This window comes from Chinchilla lanigera, unplaced genomic scaffold (assembly GCF_000276665.1).
Source record: "Chinchilla lanigera isolate Chin_1 unplaced genomic scaffold, ChiLan1.0 scaffold00021, whole genome shotgun sequence".
Lineage (NCBI taxonomy): Eukaryota > Metazoa > Chordata > Mammalia > Rodentia > Chinchillidae > Chinchilla > Chinchilla lanigera.
This window is the reverse complement of record NW_004955422.1, coordinates 26,894,966-26,919,271: the sequence shown is the minus strand read 5'-3', so window position 1 is coordinate 26,919,271 and position 24,306 is coordinate 26,894,966. Positions and strand designations below refer to the sequence as shown.

Genomic DNA, 24,306 nt, shown 5'->3' with positions numbered 1-24,306 from the left:
CGAGCTCAAAACGATCCTCCTACCTCAGCCTTCTGAGTGCTGGATCACAGGTAAGTGCTGCGGTTACAGGCAAGTTCAGCCTTCTTTGGGTTAGCTAAAAATGTTAGGTTGGAAACCATGTCCTCATAACTAGAGACAGTTAACCAGAAGCTCTTCTGCCCTTTCCTCCTCCAGTCTATCAGGCACTGTCCTTGGAAAACTGCTACCAGCTCAGCTCTTTTCAGAACTGATTATACCTCGGAACCTTGGAGTCCTTTTTCTTTTCCTGTTCCTAGGAGCCTCCAAGTTGCAGGGAATGTCCTTAGAGTGACCCACATAAGCAGAATATATGTCTAACCATCTTCATTTTGCCACATGTCCATCATACCCAGTTGGGTATCACCCCATACCATGTATGAATCATTACTTTGCTCTTTTTTGTTTTTGTCCTTTTGAGACAGGGTCTTGCTGTGCAGTTCAGGTTAGCCTTGAGCTCACTTTGTAGCCCAGGCTGGTCTTGAACTCACAGTGATCCTCCTGCCTCAGCCTCCCGAGTGCTGGGATTACAGGCGTGCGCCACCGCGCCTGGCCCATTTCTTTGCTCTTTTATCTTGCCTACTCCTTCAAAAATTATCCCATGATAATTTTTTTTAAAGAACTTTTGTTGGGGGAAAAAACAAAACCAAATTTATTCTGGGAGATCCCCAAGGTTGTTATAGCTCTAATATTTTTAACCATAGGAAACTATGTTAATGGACCCTCCTTGCATTTTCAGGTAACATGCATTTCACAGTGGCCTTCTGGAGACAACGCCTTAACCCAAAGAAGTGACTTGAACAGTGAGAACTTCAGGTATGGTTACATTCCTCTGAGGCAGATTTGGGGACAGGATGGTGCAGAGGGCAAGCCCTGGTCATATAACTGCTGTGTAGAGGGTGTGGGGAGAGAGTAGTATTGATGCTAACTATATTATTTGGTTGGAGAATAGGCAGTTTCCTCTTGCATCTGAATCCAAGAGCTCCCTCTGCAAGGAATATCCTTTGAGCCACACTGTCTCTTAATTTGGGTCCTCTGACTTTATTATTTTTATATAGTTCCTTATGTATGCACACTTCCTACTTGTATTGTTTTATACATAATTATCTCCATAAACTTGTTCAGACATGTGCATGTGTATGGTTAAGAAGTGGAGGAATTAAAAAGAAGACAGCACAGGGTGATAAAAACAAAATGAAAAGAAAAGATCTAGGTTCTTTCTTAATTTTTGTCACTGACAAACCATGTGACTTTTGGTCTTATTGGGCCTCGCTTTGCATTTCTTTAACATAGATATATTGATTCTTACCGCCTCCCAGCATTACTGTTAGAATCAAATAAAATAATACATACTAGAGCTTTAGGAAAGAAAATGAATTCATGATTTAAGACATTATCTAGATCCACAAGGTGGGAGAAGCTGCTGCAATATTATTTTATTCACAAGTTAAGAGGGAGATGAGACAGACTGTTGCTTAAGAAAATAAGTAGAACGTAAAGTCAAGCAGTAAGAGCATAGGGAGTGAATGAAATAGAGCAGGTGAATTGTTAGGTAAGAAAACTGAATAGGGAGAGTTAAAATAAAACTACCATAAGATCCAGCAACCTTACTTTCTTTCTTTTTTTTTTTTTTTTTGGTCTTTTTGAGACAGGGTTTCACTGTGCACTTCAGCTGGCCTTGAACTCACTTTATAGGCAAGGCTGACCTTGAACTCACAGTGATCCTCTTGCCTCAGCCTCCCGAGTGCGGGATTACAGGCGTGATCCACCATGCCTGCCTTGTCACTTTTGAGTATACATCCAAAGGAAAAAAAATCACTACCTCAAAGAAATACTTATACTTCTGTGTTCCTCACAGCATTAACCACAGTAGCCAAAATTATGAAAACACCCTAAGTGTCTGCCTAAAGATAAATGAATAAAGAAACTGTGGAATAAGCTGGGCATGATTGGTACACACTTGCAGTCCTAGGTGTAATTCACAACAGGAAGATTGTGAATTTGAGTATAGTATGGGAAATTTAGTGAGATCCTATCTCAAAATGAAAAATTAAAAAAGGATGGGAATAAAGCACAATGATAGAGTGCTTACCTAGCATGCATGAGGCCGTAGATTCAGTCCTTAGCATTGCAAAAAAAAAAAAGAAATTGTGGTGTACATTTATAATGGAATATTATTTGAACTTGTTTATTTTTTGCCCCCAACCTTTATTTATTTATTTTTGATTTTTTTGAGACAGGGTCTCTCTATACAGTTTAGGCTGGCGTTGAGCTCACTGTGTAGCCCAGGCTGGTCTCGAACTTGCAGCGATCCTCCTGCCTCAGTCTCCTGAGTGCTGGGATTACAGGCTAACCCTGACCTTTTAAAGAAAGGAAATTTGGCTGTTTGGGACAATATGGATGAATCTTAAAGATACTAACCTAAGTAAAATATGTTACAGAAAGGTGTGATCTCACTTATATGTGGAATCAAGAAAAAATAAACTCACAGAAATGGAGAGGTGGTCATCAAGGGCTTGGGAGAGGGAGAATGGGAAAGATGGGGTGAAACTGGTCAGAGGGTATAAACTTGTAGTTGTAGGTGATTGTGGTGAATAATCAACTGGGCTGGGGATGTAGCTTAGTGTGAAGGCCCTGGATTGAGTCCCTATACTGCCTTCCCCAAATTCTGGAGCCCTAATGTACAGGATGATAGCTGTAGTTGATAGTAATGTGTGCTTGAAATTCACTAAGAGTAGAATATAAAAATTCTCACTACAAAAGTAACTACAGTGATGGATATGGTAATTGGCTTGATTTTATGACATTACATGTAGTATACATATATGAGAGCATCCCATTATACACCTTGAATGTATAGAATTTTAATTTGTCAATTATACTTCAGTAAAGTTTGGGAGGGTTAAAAAAGAAAGAGTGGTTCTTGCTGAACCCTAACCTTGAGATTATCTTTGTCATCATGACTGTCTTTGACATCCCTATTCATACTTAGGTTCTTGCTATTACTGTAAATATTAATCTTTTTTTTTGTCTTTTTGAGACAGGGTCTCGCTGTGTAGTTCAGGCTGGCTTTGAGCTCACTTTGTAGCCCAGGCTGGTCTCGAGCTTGCAAAGATCATTCTGCCTTAGCCTCCTGACTGCTGGGATTACAGGGGTGAGCCACCATGCCTGGCCTGGCCCTTTTTTTTTTTTTTTTTTTTTTTTCTGGCCCTTTTTTTTGAGACAAAGTTTCATTGTATAGTTCAGGCTGATCTTAAACTTACTATGTAGTGCATGCTGGCCTCGAACTCTGTTTGTTTGGTTTTTTTTTTTTGGTACCAGGAATCAAACTCAGGACCTTGCGCTTATTAGGCAGGCACTTGTGTCACTGAGGTATATCCCCGGCCCTTGAGCTCATTTTGATCCTCCTGCCTCAGCCTCCCTAGTGCTGGTATTATAGGTGTGTGCCACCACGCCCAGCTGTAAATATTAATCTTTACGATTCATTCATCTTTGTGAACTTTGAGTCTATATTTTTGTTAATTGCCCTATAAATGCTTGAGACAGATAATGTGATTTGCTTATTGTGGCACCCAGTTAAGTGAATGCTTAATCTGTTCTTTTTGAAAATTACAGAGAGGAGATAGTGGGATGACTTGTAAGAGATGCTAGAAAATAAGTGGGGGGCTGATGATACAGCTCAGTGGCACAGTGCTTGCCTGGCAAGTGTGAACTTCTGAGTTGGATTCCAGGTACAAAAAAAATAATAAAAGTGGGTAAGAGAAAGTTACATGAGATGGTAAGAGGAAAAAGTCTCAGATGACAAAAATCAAGAACATGGAAATGAAACTGTAGAGAAAAAAGAGGAAAAGGAGATGGTGTTGGTGGTGGTTAAAAAAAAAAGGCAGCTTTCACACCCCTGCCCTTCATTTTGATATCATTCCCAGGCCTTTAAACAATTTTAATGTTTATTTTGTATTGTTTTTGTTTTTTGCTCTGGCAGAAAATTTGACTACATTTTGTTTTGTATTGTTTTTTGTGTTTTTGAGACAGGGTCTCACTGTAGAGTTCAGGCTGACCTTGAGCTCACTTTGTAGCCCGGGCTGGTCTTAAACTCACAAAGATTGACTACATTTTGCTCATATCAGAGACTTTTCATGAAACTAAGATTAAGGATGACAGACTAATTAATCTGGTGGAGAAAATTTCAAGGCAACTCAATGTTCAGGCTGTAGCTAGGTACTGCTTGTTGCTTTTAACAAGGGTTAAACCAAGAAATGGGAGTAAAAAGCCCATTTAAAAAGTTTTTAGGGCTGGGGATATAGCCCAACAGCACAAGCACCTGCCTGGCAAGCACAGGGTCCTGAGTTCAATTCCAAGTACCAAAAAAAAAAAAAAAGAGAAAAAGAAAAAATTAAACAGTTAGGCTGGGGATATATAGCTCAGCAGCACATGCACCTGCCTGACAAGCACAAGGTCCTGAGTTTGATTCCTGGTACCCAAAAAAATAAAAAGTTTTTAGTTTCCTAAGAAAGGAAGAGCCGGCAGAGTGGTACATGGGAGAGCAGGATTGCTGAGAAGCTTAAAAAGAAGCTAAGTACTTTATATTAGGACTTGAGGGCACCCTGGGAAACAAGAAGACCTCACCTACACCTTACAAAGAAAAGAAAGACTTTGCTGTGAGAAGAAAAGACCCATTCACTATACTTTTTTCTGGGCTGAAGAGGGAAACGTTTCCCAGATTTTCACCATCTAGGTGCTCAGAGGCCTCTGCAGCCATAGGGGGCCCTGCTATGGCTTGAGCGTGCAGCATATTTTGGTGTCATCCACATAGTATTGATTTTACAGGCATGCTGGATGCAAAGGTTATGGGATCAAGGAAGCTTCCACCCAGATGTCAGAAGGCCTGGGAGGCCAGGCAATGTGCACCTGAGAAGGCAGTATATGAAGTTGTGAGAATGAAACTGAAAGTGCAGAGAGACCCCAGAAAAGTAGAGAAGCCAGGTATATGGAATGTCTGAGGAAAGCAGCAAGGAGTGACTAAAGCTAGCTAGCCCAAGAGAGAAGCCATAAAGGCTACAACTACCAGGAATCCCGTAGGGATTGGGCTACCCAAACCTTTTCAAGTTCATATTATCACAGCTTGCCATGGGTGCTGGACATGGAACTACAGGGTTTCATGTTTGCTTTGTTGGGTTTTGGTCTTGCATTGGTCCTTTTTTTCTTGTTGTTGTTGGTCTTTTTGAGATAGGATCTCACTATGCAGTTCAGGCTGACCTTGAGCTCACTTTGTAGCCCAGGCTGGTTTTGAATTTGCTGCTGAGTGCTGGAATTATAGGTGTACGCCACCACACCTGGCCCATGGTCCCATTCCTTTTCATCCTTCTGTTTCCCCCTTTTGGAATGGGAATGTTTATCCTGTGCCTTTGTATGTTAACAATTTTTAACTTTCTTTGGAGTTTTACAGGGGCTCACAGCTAAGAGTTTGCCTTAAGTTGCAGAGGAGGCTTTGGATTTGGACTTTTCAGCAACGCTGAAACTGTTAGGACTTTGTAAATTCTTAGAGATGTACTAAATGCATTTTGCACAGAGAAATACACATGAGTCTTTTGTGGGGCTGGGGATGGAATGTTGTTGTATAGATGGAGAGTGTCCCCCTCAAAGCCTCTTGTTCCTTTTGGGGCTTTTGGAAGGGTGATTGAATTGTGAGACTGCGATATAGCTGAGTTGGTGTTAAGAGATGGGATCTGGTCAGGGGAGGCAGGTTAATGGGAATGTGACCTGTAAGGGTGCGTCTCCCTGCCTGGCTCCTTCCTTCACTCTACTTCCTGGCTGCTGTGACGGGAGCAGGTTTCCTTTGTAATACGCCGTGCCATGTCTTCCTGCCTTGGTAGTTAACTATGGACTAAAAACATGAGCCAGAGTAACCCTCTCCTGATTTTGAGTTCCAAGTGTTGGATATTTTGCCACAGCTTTGAGGAAAGTGACAAAGACGTGGAACCAGGAAGATAAGGTAGGGGCACAAGTTTCAGGCCAGGTTGAGGAATTTAGTGTGAGACCCCATCCTAAAATAAGAAGGAGTTGTACTTCAGTCAGGAGCAGAGTGCTGGCTTAGTACTCTTGAGGCCCTGGATTCATTCCCCAGGACCACCAAAAAAAAAAAAAAAAAAAAAAAAGGAAAAGAAAAGAAAGTAAAAATCTTATTAAAAAATTCACCACTTTTAAGGTACACAATTCAGTGTTATTCACCTTTGACCCAGGGATTGAGTGCAGATCAGGTGTGACCTGATCATCTTAATTTTTTTCTAAGGAAAAGCTAGATATCCAGGTTTTGTAAGAAATAACTTATTTTTTAAATGTTGGTAACTTACGAGTTAATAGTATAAGCGCTGGGATAAACAAATCACTACTGTGGGCAAAATTTGTGGGTTGCCACTTTGCAACATCTGATCTGGGCTTGTCTTTCTGCATCATAACCCATGTTCTCTGTCCTCTGGGAAGAAAGTTCTTACCCACATACAGATTTAAAATAGTTCTAAATTGGGTATAGTGGCACATGTCTGTAACCCCAGCCCTATGTGAGGTTGAAGCATGGAGATTAAAAGTTCATACTCAACCTGGCAATTTAGTAAGACCCTGTCTCAAAATGTAAAAAAGGCTAGAGATGTACTTTAGTGTGAAGGCCCTGGGTTCTATCCCCAATACCACCAAACAAAAACAAAACAACCAAAAAACCCCCAAAAAACAAAACAAAACAAAAGTTCAGGCATTACCTCAGAGTAGTCTAGGGCTGAATGAGGTATATGTAGAATAATTGTTAAGGAATAGAGAAGGAGGGAAATTATTTAAGACTGGGATTCAGTGTATGGAAAGGTGTAGATTCAGGAATGAATGTGAGGTGGTGGTAGTGTAGTAAATAGATCATTTGTAGTTTAAGAGGGTTTATGAGGGCCTGGTAATAGGAAAAGTTTTGAAGAGACCAGTATCTTATTTTAGGGTAAACTTCATCTGTTGACTAATTTTCATCCTAATGAAGATCTCTTTGGCAAATTGAGATTTCCAGTAATTCACTAGGGTTGAGAGTATCTTTTTTATTTTTATTTTTTTGTCTTTTTTTTAGACAGGGTCTCGCTATGCAGTTCAGGCTGACCTTGAGCTCACTCTGTAGCCCAGAGTGGTCTCAAACTCAAAACAGTCCTGCCTCAGCCTCCCCTGAGTGCTGGGATTATAGGCATGCACCACCACTTAGGATGTGTGAGGGTAATACCTTGAATAACCTATCCTTCTTCTATGTTTTGGATCTTGCTTCATTCCTCAAAGCTGCAGTACCCTTCTTTTTTTTTTTGGTTTTGGTTTTTCTCCGGTACCGGGAACCGAACTCACGACCTTGCGCTTGCCAGGCAGGCGCTTTTGCCGCTGAGCTAAATCCCCAGCCCCCTGCAGTACCCTTCTTAATGATAGATCGTGCATGTATTCTTATGACTTCCTAGCTTACACAAGTAGAATAAAAAGAAAAGCAAAAACTAGTTTAACTGCTTAGCCCATTTTTATTCTCAGGTTTGTGGTGATCTCAGTTAACTTCTGGTAAGTTTCATTAGACTTCACTGTTTTGGTGTTTATCAACGTTGAGAACACCGACAGTGGTTTACTCCTGGGAAAAATGGAGAATTTTGCTGCGGAAACTTGATACAATAATTCTTGATTCATAATGTTTAAAGAAACTGATAGCTGGGCTTGGTGGCCTGTAATCCCAGCACTCGGGAGGCTGAGGCAGGAGGATCGTTGCAAGTGCAAAACCAGCCTGGGCTACAAAGTGAGCTCAAGGCCAGCCCGAACTGCATAGTGAGACCCTGTCTCAAAAAGGCAAAAAAATAAAGAGAAATAAAAAGAAACTGATAAATGTTGTAGAAGGTAGAATGTGTTTGCTCTAACCTGAGTTTGATTTTTTTTTAGGATTTTATTTTCACCAGGCCTTTGTCCTGTTTTTACTTTCTTAGGAAAACATTGTTAATATACCCAGGGAAGTTATTCTTTATTTTTGGCCAATGTGTAAAATACCCTTATTTCAAAATCTTTTTAGTCAGTAAGCTGAATAATGTGGTAGGTATAGTCTAGTATTAAGAGTAGCTGAGCCAGGCACAGTGGTGCATACCTGAAATCCTAGTACTTGGGAAGACTAAGGCAGGAGGATTCCAAGTTCGAGCACAGCCTGGGCAATTGAATGATTTCCAGAGACCCTGGGCCAAAATTTAAAAATAAAAAGGGCTTAAAAAAAATAAGGCCTGAGGATGTAGCTCAATGTGAAGGCTCTGGGTTCAGTCTTCAGTAACCCCCTACCCGCAACCCTATAGCTGAGATTTTCCTCACTGATGATAGGAATACCTAACTGAGCTGCTGAATAGTATACAAAGTTACTGCTGTCATAAAGATAAAGCAGCAGGGTCAAATGAGTTACATTTCAATCTTACTTAATGAAGAAAGTATTTTTTTCTACTTGACAGGATCTCATGTAGATCAGGCTGGCCTTGAACTCACTATGGCGCCCAGGCCAGACTTGAACTCAGTCCTCCTGCCTCAGCCTCCTGAGTGCTGGGTTTATAGGCATGGGCCACCATGCCTGGCATCTTTTATTTTGGAAGTATTAGCTAATGTAGCTTTTGGAGTTCATTTATTATAGAAATTGGATCTTTAGAGCTCCTAGTTCTGCTTTAGAAATAGACAGGAAAAGAACATGAGAGAGGGGTTAGACTGCATTTGGTTTGCTATAGTCAGGGAAATCCAGATTATTGGTTTTTTTTATTTTTAATTTTTAACTTTTTCTTTTCTTTTTTTTTTTTTGAGGTGCTAGAGATTGAACCCAGGGGCTCACATATGCTAGGCAAGCACTTTACCACCAAGCTACATCCCCAGCCCTCCTTTTTTCTTTTTTGGTACCAGGAATCAAACTCAGGGCCTCGTACTTGCCAGGCAGATGCTGTGTGGCTGAGCTACATCCCTGGCCCACCCTAACCCTTTAAAAATTTTTATTGAGACAAGATTTAATTGAGCTGCTTATGCTGCCTTGAACTTCTGATCCTCCTGCCTTAGTTTCTGAAGTAGTTGGATTACCATGCCTAGCCCTGTTCTTAAAATCTTTGGAAGAAAGATGTTTACTGTAGAGCTTGTGTATATTGTTTTTGTTTGTTTGTTTGTTTGTTTGAGACAAAGTCTTGTTATGTAGTTCAGGCTGGCCTTGAACTCACTGTTTAGCCCCGGCTGTCCTCAAACTAGCGGCAGTCCTGCTGGCTCAGCTTCCTGAGTGCTGAGATTGCAGGTGAGTGCTAGCATACCCAGCTGATCTTGTGTATGTGCAGAACTTTGCATATTACTGCTTTTCATTGTCCAGAATGTTGCTCACATTTATCTACTATCTGATTTCCCTGTATTTTTCTGATTAGGAGTTTATCTTTTTTTATTCATTATTTTATTTTGATATTTTGATAAGGTTTAGGGATCAAATGGAGATGATGGAGTACATGTGATTTTTAAATTTTATTTATTTATTTATTTTTGTCTTTTTGAGACAGAGTCTCACTATGCAGTTCAGGCTGGCCTTGAGCTCCCTGTGTAGCCCAGGCTGGTCTCGAACTCACAGTGATCCTCCTGCTTCAGCCTCCTGAGTGTTGAGATTACAGCCACTCCCGGCTTCCATTTGATTTTACTATGTATCAGAATTTTTTTATTTTTTATTTTTTGGTACTGGGAATCGAACTCATGACCACAGGCTTGCCAGACAAGCACTTATGCTGCTGAGCTACATCCCTGGCCCAATATGTCAGAATTTATGTTTTAATCTCTAAAAGATGCAGAAAATTTTGAAGACATTTAATTATTCTTTTTTGTGGTTAAAATATACATATACTATGAACTTTACCATTTTTAACTTGTTTTTGTGGTGCTGGGGAATCTAAGCCATAGCTTTGTGCATGCTAAGCCTGTGCTAAGCATGTGCTCTCCAACCATAACCAGTTTAAGAACATTCAAATTGTACAGTCATAACCAGTATCCATCTGCAAAGTTTTTCATAATCCCAGGCTAAAACAACTCCCTACTTCTTTCAGCCTCTGATAACAACTGTTCTACTTTAGCTTTGTGTGTCTTCTATTTTAGGTACCCTACATATGATCATAATCATGTATATTTGTCCTTTTGCCTTTGGCTTGCTAACTTAGCATAATGTCAGGTTTCATGTTGTGCCATCTGTCAGATTGCCTTCCTTTCTAAATCTGAGTAATGTAAGTATTTGTTTACTTGCTTTATCCATCTATGGGTTATTTCTGCCTCTGCACTGTTTTGATGCTATGAACTTGATGGACAGATATTTTTTTGAGATCCTGCTATTACTGGTTTTGTGTATATACTGGAAGTGGAATTGTGTTTTTTGTTTCTCTATTTGTTTTTGTTTTTTTTCCGGTACCGAGAATCGAACTCATGACCTTGTGCTTGCCAGGCAGGTGCTGTGCCACTGAGCTAAATCCCCAGCCCTGGAAGTGGAATTGTTATATCATGTGGTAGTTTTTAATTTTTGGAGGAATCATTGCAGCGTTTTCAACAGAGGCTGTATCATTTTACATTTCTATCCATATGCACAAGGGTTCTTCCTTTTTTTTTTTTTTTTTTTTGTCTTTTTGAGATAGGGTCTTGCTATGCAGTTTAGGCTGGCCTTGAGCTCACTTTATAGCCCAGGCTGGCCTCAAACTCACAACAATCGTCCTGCCTCAGCCTCCCCGAGTGCTGGGATTACAGATGTGCGCCACCACGCCTGGCAAGGGTTCTACTTTTCCACATTTATGCCAGTATTTGTTATTTTCTGTTTTCTTTTGTTGTTGTTGTTGTTGTTTTGAGGCAGAATCTCATTATGTTGCCCAGGCTGGCCTTGAATTTGCTGTCTCGCCGCAGCCTTTTAGGTAGCTGGGGTAGCTAGGGGTATGTCACCTTTGCACATTGTAAAAATTAGGTTGTTTTTGGTGTCCTAATTATTTTGTAGACTATTATTCATATCTGTTTTGCTAATGGTTCTACTGCTGTTTCTCCTCCTTTTCTATTGTTAACAAGCAGTTAGAACTATTCTTTCCAATATGTACTGAAGTTCCTCAGTACATATTTGATGATAGAAGTTAACAGTAATGCTTTCTGTTTAGGGAGGTTGATCTGGGCCAGAAACTTCATTATGTTTTTTTCCTCTGTTTTGGATTTGTCTATTCTTCCTCTTTAACCATTTACCTCCTGGGGTTAAACCAAGGGTTTAGCTTATAGGCAAAAAAGTTACCTTGACATTTAAAATTTATTTTAGAGAAGGCAAATATAGGATCTTGTTAGATTTGACTTTTAGGGATCTTCAGTTATTGTGTGCCTGTGAAATCATAAGTCAACCTGAGCTATTCAAACAAAGGTTTTACAAATTTATAATTTGAAAGGGGAAGAAAATCAGTTTTTGGTTTTTTGTTGTTGTTTTGTTTTTTAGTGGGTTTTAGTGGTTTGAATCCAGGGCACACTGAAGTATATCCTCAGTCCTTTTTATTTTGAGATAGTCTTGCCAAGGTTCCCAGGGTAGGCTCAAACTTGGTGATAGTCTTGCCAAGGTTCCCAGGGTAGGCTCAAACTTGGTGATATTCCTGCTTACTCCCATAGTTCTGGGATCACACGCATGTGCTATCATACCTGCATACCTGGCTTACAGTCTGTTTTAATTATTTAAGTGATTTTTCTTCTTGGTTTCATTGTGTGATGATTTGAGATTTCTTTGGTCTTTTTTTTTTTTGTCTTTTTGAGACAGGGTCTTGCTATGCAGTTCAGGCTGGCCTTGAGCTCACTTTGTAGCCCAGGTTGGTGTCAAACTTGCAGTGATCCTATGCCTCAGCCTCCCGAGTGCTGGGATTACAGGCATGTGCCACCACACCGGGCTCAAGAGATTTCTTATTTTGAAGCTGCTATTTGTTAGGGCTTATTTTTTGTTATTGTCAAGTCAAGGGGTTGGGAGACTTAATATATACATTTTAGGTATTTTGAAAAGGACAAAATAGGTTCAAGTATAACAGTGGCATACTTTTTATTTTATTTTATTTTATTTTATTTATTTATATTGGTCTTTTTGAGACAGGGTCTCGCTATCAGTTCAGGCTGGCCTTGACCTCACTTTGTAGCCCAGGCTGGTCTTGAACGTGCAGTCATCCTCCTGTCTCAGCCTCCCAAGTGCTGAGATTCCAGGTGTGCGCCACCACACCTGGCTATAACTTTTTGTTTTAATTACTGTTGATGATTTATTTTTGCAGTGCTGGAGATTGAACCCAGGAGTTTACACATACCCGGCTAGTAGTACTCTACCACTGAGCTATACTACGCCTCAACTTTTTTTTCCCCAGTAATTTATTTTATTATTATTACTATGTGGAGGGCCAAACTTGGGTCCTGGAGCATGCTAAGCAGACACTACCATTGAGCGATATCCTCTGTTGACATTAAGGTTATTTTGTTTGTTTCTTTGTTATCTTCCTTTGCATTTTTTATGAAATCATGGTTTTAAGACATGAAATTAATATTGAGCAGGGTTAGCTACAGTATATGCTTTGCAAATAGTATCTTCTAGTCTTTTTTTTATCTTTTTATTCTCTTAATGTCTTTTGAAAAGATGTGGGGGTGGTTAACAAGGTCTTGCTATGTTGCTCAGGCTGGGTTCCAACTCCTGTACTCAAATGAGCTTCCTACTTCAACCTTTCTAGTTGCTGGAACTGCAGGCATGTGCCACCATGCCTGACTCTAGAAGCTTCTACTTTTTGGAGACAGGGTCTCCCTATATAGTTCAGGCTAGCTTTGAACTTTGTAGCTCAGGCTGGCCGTGAACTCCTGGCAGTCCTCTCACCTCAGCCTCCTGAGTGCTGGGATTACAGACATGCCCCACCACGCCTGGCTCAACTTTTTTTTTTTTTGTCTTTTTGAGACAGTGTCTCGCTATGCAGTTCAGGCTGACCTTGAGTTCACTGTGTGTGTAGCCCAGGCTGGCCTTGAACTTGAAACGATCCTCCTGCCTCAGCTTCCCGAGTGCTGGGATTACAGGTGTGTGCCACCACGCCCAGGAACATTTTTTATTAATAATTGTGATGTCAGATCTAAGAAATCACTGCAGAACTGAGCAGTCCATTTAATTTTCTGGATTTCCATTTGTTTACCTGTACAAACAAATACTAGATATGTAGTATTTTGCCTTTTTTGGAATAATATTTTTATTCTGTTCCTTTTCAGATTTAGTCAGAATAGATGAGATAGTTATGGGATGCAATACTAAGGTCTTAGAACCCAAATTGAAATGTAGGTTGCCTTTGCTTTTGTTTCTAGTGAGTAGATGATAATTTGGTTCTTCCTTGCCTTCTAGTATTTAGGGCTCAGGGAGCAAATGATTATCTTTTTGTCATTTTCTTTTTATTGGGGGGGAGTGTACTAGGAATCAAACTTAGGATCTCATGTTTGCCATTCAGGCCCTGCGCCACTGAGCTAAATCGCCAGCTCCCCTTTCTGTCATTTTCTTCTGCTGTATTTGTTTGTGGGAGACAAGAGTCTCACTACGTAGACTGGTCTGAACTAGCTATATAACCCAACTGGTGCTCAAATGCCAATCCTCAGCCTCAGCCTCAGAGTGTTGGGATTGATCTTCTGGGTTTTTAATGTAATTTGAATAACAATGCTTTTTTGGCTTCTCCTAAGAAAAACGGAGAAATTTTTTTTGAAAAGTGTATATACACTCAGAAACCCGTTATTAACTTTCAGTTTATTTATTGTCTTAAAATACTTAGAATTGACTAAGAAAGTTTTGCTGGAAGCACAAAAGTACAGTGGATATCAGGGTCTTTTATTTTGAGAATTCATGCCTATTAAGAGATAGTCACAAACAGAAATTTCTTTTCTTTTTTTTTCAGGTCTTTTTGAGACAGGGTCTCACTATGCAGTTCAAGCTGGCCTTCAATTCACTTTTTAGCCCAGGCTGGCCTCAAACTTACACCGATCCTCCTGCCTCAGCCTCCCAAATGCTAGGATTACAGGTGTGTGCCACCACACCTGGCTAGGAATTTGAGAGCCAGGAAATTCAATTTTTTTTTTTTTTTTTTTTGTCTTTTTGAGACAGATCCTTGCTGTGCAGTTCAGGCTGGTTTTGAGCTCACTTTGTACGCCATGCTCTTCTTGAACTAACAAGGATCCTCCTGCTTCATCCTCCCAAGTGCTCAAGTGCTAAGGTTACAGGAGTGCTAGGATTACAGGTGTGCACCACCACGCCCAGACAGGAAATTAAACTTTGTGTATAATTAAATTCTATAATTTTATACAAGGTTTGTTCAAAGATAAAGTTTATAGTAGCATAATGTATTTTTTTTTTTTAATTTTAGAAATAAAAGGAGGAAAATACTAACAGATCGACAATGTTTTACAAAATAGCAAAGGATCAGTACAGACATTACAGAGTTACAAACAGAGTGGTAGGGAATTAACAATGCTTATTGTATTACATATTGATATCTTCAATGTAGTTTCTCATGAAAACATATATAGACATACAAAGCTAATCAACCAATGCCTCACTGACAGTTTCTTTCAGCAAGGAAATACAGGACAATAGAGCACCTGTGTTAACTACATAATGTATTTTTTGATGGATGTCAAATCCTTTAAACTTTAGCAGATTGAAGCTAAAAACAACTTGAAATAGTAGTTAATATTAGAGTGCTGCCAGAAAGCTGTTTGAGATGGGGAAGAAACTGCATTCTGGAGTATAGGACATAGAGTTCAAGCCAGCAAATGAATGTGGTAGTTAGATCCTGTTGCCAGTTTCCTTAAACTCTTGTTTCATACTGTTGAACCTTACAAGTTGTAAATTCCTGTTTTTCTCTTTGAATAAGATACTATTTTTACCATATGCTATAGAATCTATACTGATGCAGTTGATTGGAAAATATTAAACTTTCAGTGATCTGTGATCATCATGTGACATTCAGTGCCAAGGTGTTACTGGTATTGGAAAAAGAAGATAGTTCATATCCTACATTTCAGTTACTGTAAAGGCAATTTTAAAACTTACAGCTAGACACTAGATTCAAAGATGGGCCCAAAGCAGCCTGTTCTCATAATTAAAGAATAACAAAACTCAACTAACCTTGGCAGTCCAGCACATCCTGCAACATGCAAGGTAAGTATAACACAGCCAAACAGTGCCTCTTATTATGTTAGCTTCTTTTAAGGATTTACCGCCTAGAGATAGACTGGCCTAGTCTAAGACAATGATTGAGTCTTCCTGCTCATCCCAGCCCTTGATTTCTCTGCTATATGATAAGAGAGACTCCCAATTAACTTGCTCAAAGTAAAACTGCCTGACAATGTATGACCAAATGTATGTAACCAATTATAAAATATCCTGTTATCTGCTTTTTGTACTTCTATATAAGTGACTGTAAAACCCTAAGACGGGGCTGATGATTTGGAACTGAGATTCCCATCAGCCTGCTAGTGTAATAAAGCTGTATGCCTTCCACAGTTCCTCCGTGCCGTGTCTTCTGTCTGGTCTGTTCCTGCTTCTGCAACATTACGGTAACTGTCTCCAGTAAATAGGAAAGCAATTTCTCCTTATCACAAATCGGTTTGAGTTTATTCCTGCTTCTTTTGCTGGGAAAAGTTATAGAATGAATATTTGCTTTCTACTTCAACCCAAAGAACTCTAATTCTGTCTGCTAATACCTTCAGTAGCCCACACACAAGTGTCAGCTTCTTTCCTATTGTTAGTGGAGAATGGGATCTAAAAATCATGCCTTTTAGCTAGTTTATGATACTTTGGCTCTAGGGAACAAGATGTAGTTTTCAATCCAGCAAGATGGTGTGGCTGTGGTTGCACACACAGAAACTATTACCAGTTCTTTGGTTCTCCTTCCAACTGAATTAAAGTGGTAATCCATTTTAACAGTAGTTGTTGGTGGATAAAGAGAGATTTTTCAAAACAGAATCCTTTCCTACTTAACTATAGTGGTTTAGGAACATAGTGGAGTGGCCCTGTATGAGGGAGACTAGTCAGTATTTCTAGTTACCATATACTTCTGTATTTTAGTAAGGTTGAGAGTTTGACTTAATTGGGTTCTAGTTCTTTGAATGCTGTGTAGCTTATTGAATTCTGTACCTTCTACTTCAACAGCCAGTGTTTCTCCTTAATCGTTTTGCACGTTTTCTGAAATGTCTTTTTGGTGGCTTCTTTTAAGAAAATATAGCTGGAGCTGGGCGGGGTGGTGCACACCTGAGGCAGGCTGAGGCAGGATTGCTTCAAGTTTGAGGCCAGCCTGGACTACAAAGTGAGTTCAAAGCCAGCCTGCACTGTGTAGTAAAACTCTCTCTCAAAAAAGACAAACGAAAGAAAGAAGGAAAATACAGCTGGGCAAAAAAAAAAAAACAACAGAAAAAAGCCAGGCGTGGTGGCACAGGCCTATAATAACAGCACTCGGAAGGCTGAGGCAGGAGGATCGTTGCGAGGAGTTCGAGCCCTGGGCTACAAAGTGAGCGCAAGGTCAGCCTGAACTGCATAGCGAGACCCTGTCTCAAAAAGAAAAAAAAAGAAAAAAAAATATAGTTGGGCATGGTGGCGAATGCTTGTAATCCCAGCACTGAGAATCAGAGGCAGAAGGATTGCCCCAAGTTCGAAGCCCCTTGGGCTATATAGTAAGTTCAAGGGCAGCCTGAACTGTACAGTGAGGCCTTGTCTCAAAAAACATAACAAAATAGCTATAGTACTTCAAGGTTTTCTGAGTAAAAATTGATATGATTTTGTAAAATTATGTTGGATGTTTATTTCTGAAAATAAATAAAATTTTATAGTATCCTATGTTTCTGTAAATAGGATACATGTTCTAAAATAAGGCTACACCAGGCGTGGTGGGGCACCCTAGTAATCTGAGCACTTGGGAGGCTGAGGCAGGAGGATTGCCTGGGCCAGCCTAGGCTACATAGTGAGCTGAAGGCCAACCTACTACAAAGTGAGACCCTGTCTAAAAAAAAAACAAAATAAAAAAAGTTAAGATTTGATCCTATTTTTATTTTTTTATTTATTTATTGGTACTGGGAATTGAACCCACAACCTCATGTTTGCCAGGCAGGTGCTGTGCCACTGAGCTATAGCTCCAGCCCCTTGACCCTATTTTATTTATTTTTGTCTTTTTGAGATAGTGTTTCCTTACGCACTTCAGGCTTGCCTTGAACTCACAGCTATCCTCCTGCCTCAACCTCCTGAGTGCTGGGATTACAGATGTGAGCCTCCACACCTGGCTCCTTGACCCTATTTTAAAGTTCTCTGTAGCTGACAGACTTCTAGATAATAGGTTATTATCATATTAGATGTATATTCATATTGGTACTGTCATTGATTACATCACAGTGGTTTATTAGATAAAGATAGAGACTGCGCACTACTGTACATTATTGGGAAGGCTTTTAAAAATTGTGTAAAGCCAGGCATGGTGGCACATGCCTGTAATCCTAGCACTTGGGAGGCTGAGGCAGGAGGAATCCCTGTAAGTTCAAGGCCATCCTGGGCTACATAGTGAGTTTAAAGGTAGCTGAACTACAGACCAAAACTTGTCTCAAAAGTAAAGTAAAAACAAAAACCACATTTTTTTCCCTGTGACAAAGTAATTCAGAGGCATCCACCTGTGTATTTTATGGATATTGAAGTTGTGAGATTAAAGGATAGTTGAAGTTCACTTTAAAAATTCATTGTAAAGGAGGAGTATGTGGGGTTTTTGTTTTTGTTTTTGTTTTGTCTTTTTGAGATAGAGTCTCGCTGTGCAGTTCAGGCTGACCTTGAGCTCACTTTGTAGCCCAGGCTGGTCTCAAACTCACAATGATCCTCCTGCCTCAGCCTCCCGAGTGCTGGGACTACCGGCATGCGCCACCACGCCTGGCAGTTGATTTTTGTTTTTTTGAAACAGGGTCTCATTGTATAGTTCAAGTCAGGAGGAGCATGTGAAAAAAGAATAGACTATAAAAATGAAAGAGCCCTGGAAAAGATAGGTTAATCTGGCAGTAAGACATGAGGTAGGATGGAAGTGTAAAGAGGAAGACTAGGTCTTGAAATCTGTCCAAGATACAGAGGAAATCTAAGGTCATTTTTTTTTTTAATTATATAAACTAGATTAAGTGTTTTTGTCATTCAAATTGAGAAAACCGTTTTCTTTTTTGGAATCAGGTTTATTGAGATATACTTTACATAGTAGAAATAATACAGTTACTTTTTACATAGTAAAAATTTTGTCATCTTTTTTCTTTTTGTTTTCATTTTGGAGACAGAATCTCTATATAGTTCAGGCTGGCCTTGAACTTACTAGCCCAGACTGGCCTCAAATTCCTGGCAATCCTCTAGCGTCAGCCTCCAGAGTGCTGGGTATACAGGTAAAGGCCACTGTGCCCAGTAACATAGTAAAAAATTTCAAGCATACAATTCTTTGAATTTTGATAAACATATGCAGTCCTTTTTTTTTGGTCTTTTTGAGACAGGGTCTCGCTATGCAGTTCAGGCTGGCCTTGAGCTCACTTTGTAGCCCAAGCTGGTCTTGAACTTGCGAGGATCCTCACAAGTGCTGGGTTTACAGGCTTGCGCCAGCACGCCTGGCTCACACAGGCAATCTTTACTTAAGCTCCTCTGCAGTTTTCTTCTTACTTTAGCTTTACTCCTTAGGAAGCCCTGATGCATTTTCTGTCCTAGTAGTTTTGCCTTTTTTAAAGAGTGTCATATAAATAGAATCATAAAGTGTATCGGTTTGGTAGGACTATCATAAGAAATCACCATGAACTAGGTGATTTAAAACAACAGAAACTTAATCTTTTAGTTTTCAGGAGTCCAGAAATCTGCAATACAATGTCTTCATAACCTTCAAAGAGAGTTTGTTCTATGCCTATCTTCTACTTTTTGGTGATTGCCAGCAGTAGTATTCTTGGCTTGATTTCTCCCCCAATCTCTGCCTGTCTTCATGAGCTAATCTTCCTATGTGCTGTTGCATCATCTTTACTTTTTGCCTGTCTCTATGTCCTGATTTTCTTATGCTATAGTCACCATTTGTTAGATTACAGCCCAGTTAATCAAGTACGACCTCATCTTGATTATATCTGCTAAGATCCAATGTTACAGTTAATCTTCATTGCCAGTTGACTAGATTGAGAAATACGTAGGAAATTAATAGTGTGTGTCAGGTTTTGTATGAAGCTGTTTCCTGAGACGATTGGTGGGACCATCCAGTAGGTTAGGGGCCCTGGTGGAAGAAAAGATCTCTCTTACACCTTTCTTCTCTTCCCTCCTCCCCCTTCTCCCCTCTTGTCTCTCCTTTTTCTCTTTCCCCTCCTTCCTTTCCCCTCTCTTCCCTTCATCCCCCTCTCCCTTCCTCTTTCCTGTCTACCTGCCTGCCAGGAGATTAGTAGCTTTCCTCCACCGTGCTCTTCCTCCATGATGTTTCTGCCATGCCATAGGCCTAAAAGCAGTGGAGCCAGTTAACTGTAGACTAAAACCTCTGAAACCACGAGCCAGTATAAACCTTTTCTCCTTGTTAGTCTCAGGTATTTAGGCTTAGTGGTGGAAATCTGACTAATCTTATAAGAACAAATGAAGTTACAGTGTTTTTTCTAGTGCTGGGACTTGAATCCAGGTCCTTGTGCATGGTAAACAAGTGCTGTACCATTGTGCTACATCTCCAGCCCCATTTCATTTCATTTCATTTCATTTCTTGTGGTACTGGGGATAGAATCCAGGTTCTTTACCACGGAGTTACATCCCCAGCTTTTTTGTTTTGTTTTGTTTTTTTCCGGTACCAGGAATCGAACTCACGACCTCACGCTTGCCAGGCAGGCGCTGTGCCACTGAGCTAAATCCCTGGCCCCCCCGGCTTTTATTTTTTGAGACAGAGTTACAGTAAGTTGCCCAGGCAGGAGTTGACCTTGCATTCCTCCTGCCTCAGCCTCCCAGTGTACTGGAACTATAGGTGTGTATCACTGCTTCTGGCTCATTTTGAGAGAAGGTCTTGCTAAATTGCTCAGGCTGGATTTGAATTTGAGATCCTTCTGCCTAGGTCTCTGGAGTAATTGAGATGACAGGTATGTGCTTCTATCTCTGCTCACTCTATTCTCTAGGGTAGGTAGCCTCTTTCCCTTCCAGTTCTCCCCTCCCTTCTACCATCAAGCTACAGCTCTGTTTCTGATAACCTATCTGTCTATCTATTTATTTATTTATTTATTGAGGCAGAGTCTTACTATGTAGCCCAGGTAGGCCTTGAGTTCCTCAATCTTTTTGCCTCAACTTCTTAGTGCTGGGATTATAGGCATGTGCTGCCACACTACACCTTTTTTTAATGTTTTAAGTGTTACTTTAAAAAAATCATTGTATAGTAAAATTGACCTTTTATTGGATGTACAGTTGTATGAATTTAACACATATAGTGTTTTTTGTTTTTTGTGTCCTTTTGTCTTTTTGAGACAGGGTCTCCCTGTGCAGTTCAGGGTGGCCTTGAGCTCACATTGTAGCCCAAGCTGGCCTCGAACTTGCAGTGATCCTCCTGCCATGTGCCACCATGCCTGGCTTCTACATGTAGATTCATGTGACCAATATCATGCCTAGGAGACAAGAGTTCTATCGTACCAAAACCTCCTTTTATATTGCATTTTGTAGTGCTATTCACCCTCCCACCCTCTACTTTTCTTTTGAGACAGGGTTTCGCTTTGTAGTATAGGTTTGGCCTTGGACTCAGAGATTCTCCTGCCTCAGACTCCCAAGTGTTGAGGTTGTAGACATGTGCTCCCCTACCTGGTTCACCCCATGTACTTTTTTTTTTTTGGAGATTGGGTCTTGACACCGGGAGTGGTGCCACACACCTGTGATCCCAGCACTGAGGAGGCTGAGGCAGGAGAATCAGTGCAAGTTCAAGACCAGCCTGGGCTACAAAGTGAGCTCGAGGCCAGTCTGAATTGCACAGAGAGACTTCATCTCCAAAAAAAAAGAGATTGGGTCTCGCTGTGTAGTTTAGGCTGGCTTTGAATTCACTGTATAATCCAGGCTGGCCTAGAATTTGCAGTGGTCCTCTTGCCTTAGCTTCCCGAGTTCCAAAATTACAGAATTGTGCCATCATGCCTGGCAACCCCACTACTCTTTTTATTTATTTGATTTTTTTTTTTTTTTTTTTTTTTTTTTTTTTTTTTTTTTTAGTTTCTGGAATTGAACTCAGGATCTCATGCTTGCCCAGCAGGCGGTGTGCCACTGAGCTATACCCCCAGCCCAACCCCACCACTCTTAAACGAATCAACCCCCTAGTTCTCCATCTCTGTGGTGTTGTGTTTTCGCAACTATTACATAAATGGAATATGTGTATGCACACCACCATCACCACCACCACCACCACCAAACCCCCAGCCCCCTTGGTGGTTTTTTGAGACAGGATCTTCCTTTGTAGTGCAGACTGGTCTTGAATTCAGTATGTAGGGCCAGGGATATAGCTCAGTGGCGCAGCACCTGCCTGCCAAGCGAAAGGTCCTGAGTTTGATCCCTAGTTCCAGAAAAAAAGAATTCACTATGTAGCCCAGGCTGGCCTTGAACTCAGGCAATCTTCCTGCCTTAGCCTCCTGAACGCTGGGATTATAGGTGTGTTCCACCATGCCTAGCTTTGTCTGGTAATATCCTGATATATGTTTGTCCCACATTTTGTTCATCTTTTGAGGGACATTGAGGTATTTCACATTTTTGATAATTATTAATAGAGCTGCTATACTAGTCCAGATTTCTTTTTTGGTCGTTTTGAGGCAGGGTCTCGCTATGCAGTTCAGGCTGACCTTAAACTCACTTTGTAGCCCAGGCTGGCCTTGAACTCACAGCAATCCTCCTGCCTCAGCCTCCCAAGTGCTGAGATTACAGGCATGCGCCACCATGCCGGGCCTACTATTCCAGATTTTATAGATTTTGTTTGGATTGTTTGTTTGGATAAATGTTTTTATTTTTCTAGTCAGTGTTTCTCAATCTTGCCACTGTTAAGTTCTTAGACTGAATAATTTTTGTTGTGCAGCATTATTTTATGTATGTTCAGCAGCATCCCTGGCTTCTGGATGCCAGTAATACCTTCCATTCTCTAGCTGTAACAAAAATGTCTCCAGGTATTGCTGATTTCCCAGGTGGTAAAAATAAATGCAGGAGGATTGCTGTGAGCATTTATTTCAGTAATTTCTGATACTGGAGAAAAATAAGCTACCTGACTTTTTGGATATTGAGACAGAACAAGCAAGTTTACTTGTTCTGTCTCAATATCCAAAAAAATGTATGGTTTGCCTATTTTGATTTGCAGAAGGCGGTGAATTAGAGCACGGTCTGACGAGAACTGTTGATCACATAGGATACAGGAGGAACAGCTGTGTGAAAGGGCCGGGAAAATTTATCAGTGCACTTTTATTGGGCTCACTTTCTATTAGTTCCTCAGGTGATAATAAAACTGATTCACGTGGAGTTAAATTCTGTTATAAACAAACTTCTTTAGAAGTAATGTTACCTTTGAGACTTTTTGATATATTGAAATGTTTCATATCATATGGTTGCATATATTTTCTTAGGATATACATACATATTTCTGAACTACATGAAACAATTGAACAATTAATTATTACTTTCTTTAGTACCAGGAATTGAACTCAGGACCTTGTGCTTGTCAGGCAGGTGTTTGTGCCATTGAGCTATATCCCTGGTCCCATTTTTTGTCTTTTTGAGACAGGGTCTCACTTTGCAGTTCAGGTTGGCCTTGAACTCACTTTAGCCCAGGCTGGCCTCAAACTCACAGTGATCCTCCTGCTTCACCCTCCCAAGTGCTGGGATTACAGGTGTGTGCCACCATGCCTGGTAGTTATCACTGTTATTCTTTTTTAAAAATTAATTTTATTGGTATACTTTATTTTTTATTTTTTTGGTACTGGGAATTGAACTCATGACCTTGCACTTGCCAGGCAGGTGCTTGAGCCGCTGAGCTATATCCCCGGCCCTATTGGTATACTTTAGATAGACATTATGATCATATTTCTCATAGGAAATTTGTACCTGTGTGTAATATATTTTGATCCTTTGTTCTCCAGTGCACTCCCTCCCTTCAACCCCACTTCCCCTCCTTATTTACAAAAGCGTTGTTTCCATTTTCTTCTATTTTTTTCCCTTTGCCCCAACCCATCTCCCTTGTTCCCCTTACCATTTGAATGTTTTCTTCCTATTTCCCAATATCTGTTATACATTTTAGTCCTTACTTAGGCTTTGGTTTCTCACACTAGAGAAACAATGCAATATTTAAACTTGCATGTCCAATTTATTTCAGTTAAGATTATGGTCTCAAGGCTCATCCATTTACCTAGAAAAGTCTTAAGTTTATTTTTATTTATGGCAGAATAGTACTCTATTATATTAAAAAAACCACACCTTTATCCATTCATCTGTTGGATGAGCATTTGAGCTGTTTCCAAGATTTAGCTATTATAAATTGTGCTGCTATAAACATGGGCCTGCATGTATCACTGTGGTATGATGCTTTTAATTCTCTCAGGAAGATACCATGCAGGGGAATAGCTGGGTCAAATGGAACCTCTAGTTTTAGTTTTTTGAAGAATATCCACACTGATTTCCACAGTGGTTGCCCCAATCTACACCAACAGTGGAGAAGGATTCATTTTTCTGCACTGCCCCAGCAGCATTTGTTACTGGTCGGTTTCTTGATAACAGCCATTCTTTCTAGAGTATCACTGTTATTCTTGGTTCTGTGATTGTTATATGTGTTTATTTTTGGTTTTACACTCCTGGCTGGTAAGCTCCTTTCCTGCATACTTTAGATGTCTTTCTATCCTTCAAAATATTTGCAGAGGTACACAGAGCAGTGGCTCCATTATTGCCATTTTCACTGTGAAGGATGTTTGGTATTTCTAGTGATTTTTTTTTACACTCAAGCAGTTTCATGGTTCTGTGATATCTTACTACTGTTTTAGTTTCATTGGTCTGTCCCGCCCCATTGGTCTTTTTCAAGAGCCAGTGAAACAACTGAAGCTCCTTCATTAATGAACCAAAATTGCACATGCAAGACACAGCTTCCAGAATTTCAACTATATGATCAGTGTAACCTGGGAGAATTCATAGAAGCTGCTAAGATGCCATAAAAGGGCATATGAGAAAGTAAAGGAATAGATGCTTTATTGATTTGCTAAAGATCGTATCTGGACTCCATCTGTTCTGCAATCATAAATATTGATGAGCACTTTCTA

The 24,306-nt window shown here is 40.2% G+C and overlaps 1 protein-coding gene across 1 annotated transcript in view; it reads left to right on the top strand.

Moving 5' to 3' along the window:
• Positions 1-754: 754 nt before the first annotated feature.
• The window catches only part of Itch (itchy E3 ubiquitin protein ligase), a gene marked incomplete at its 5' end in the record, with an annotated part of 107,689 nt that continues 84,137 nt past the window's right edge, over positions 755-24,306 (top strand). The window contains 1 exon segment of the mRNA XM_013514114.1: positions 755-831.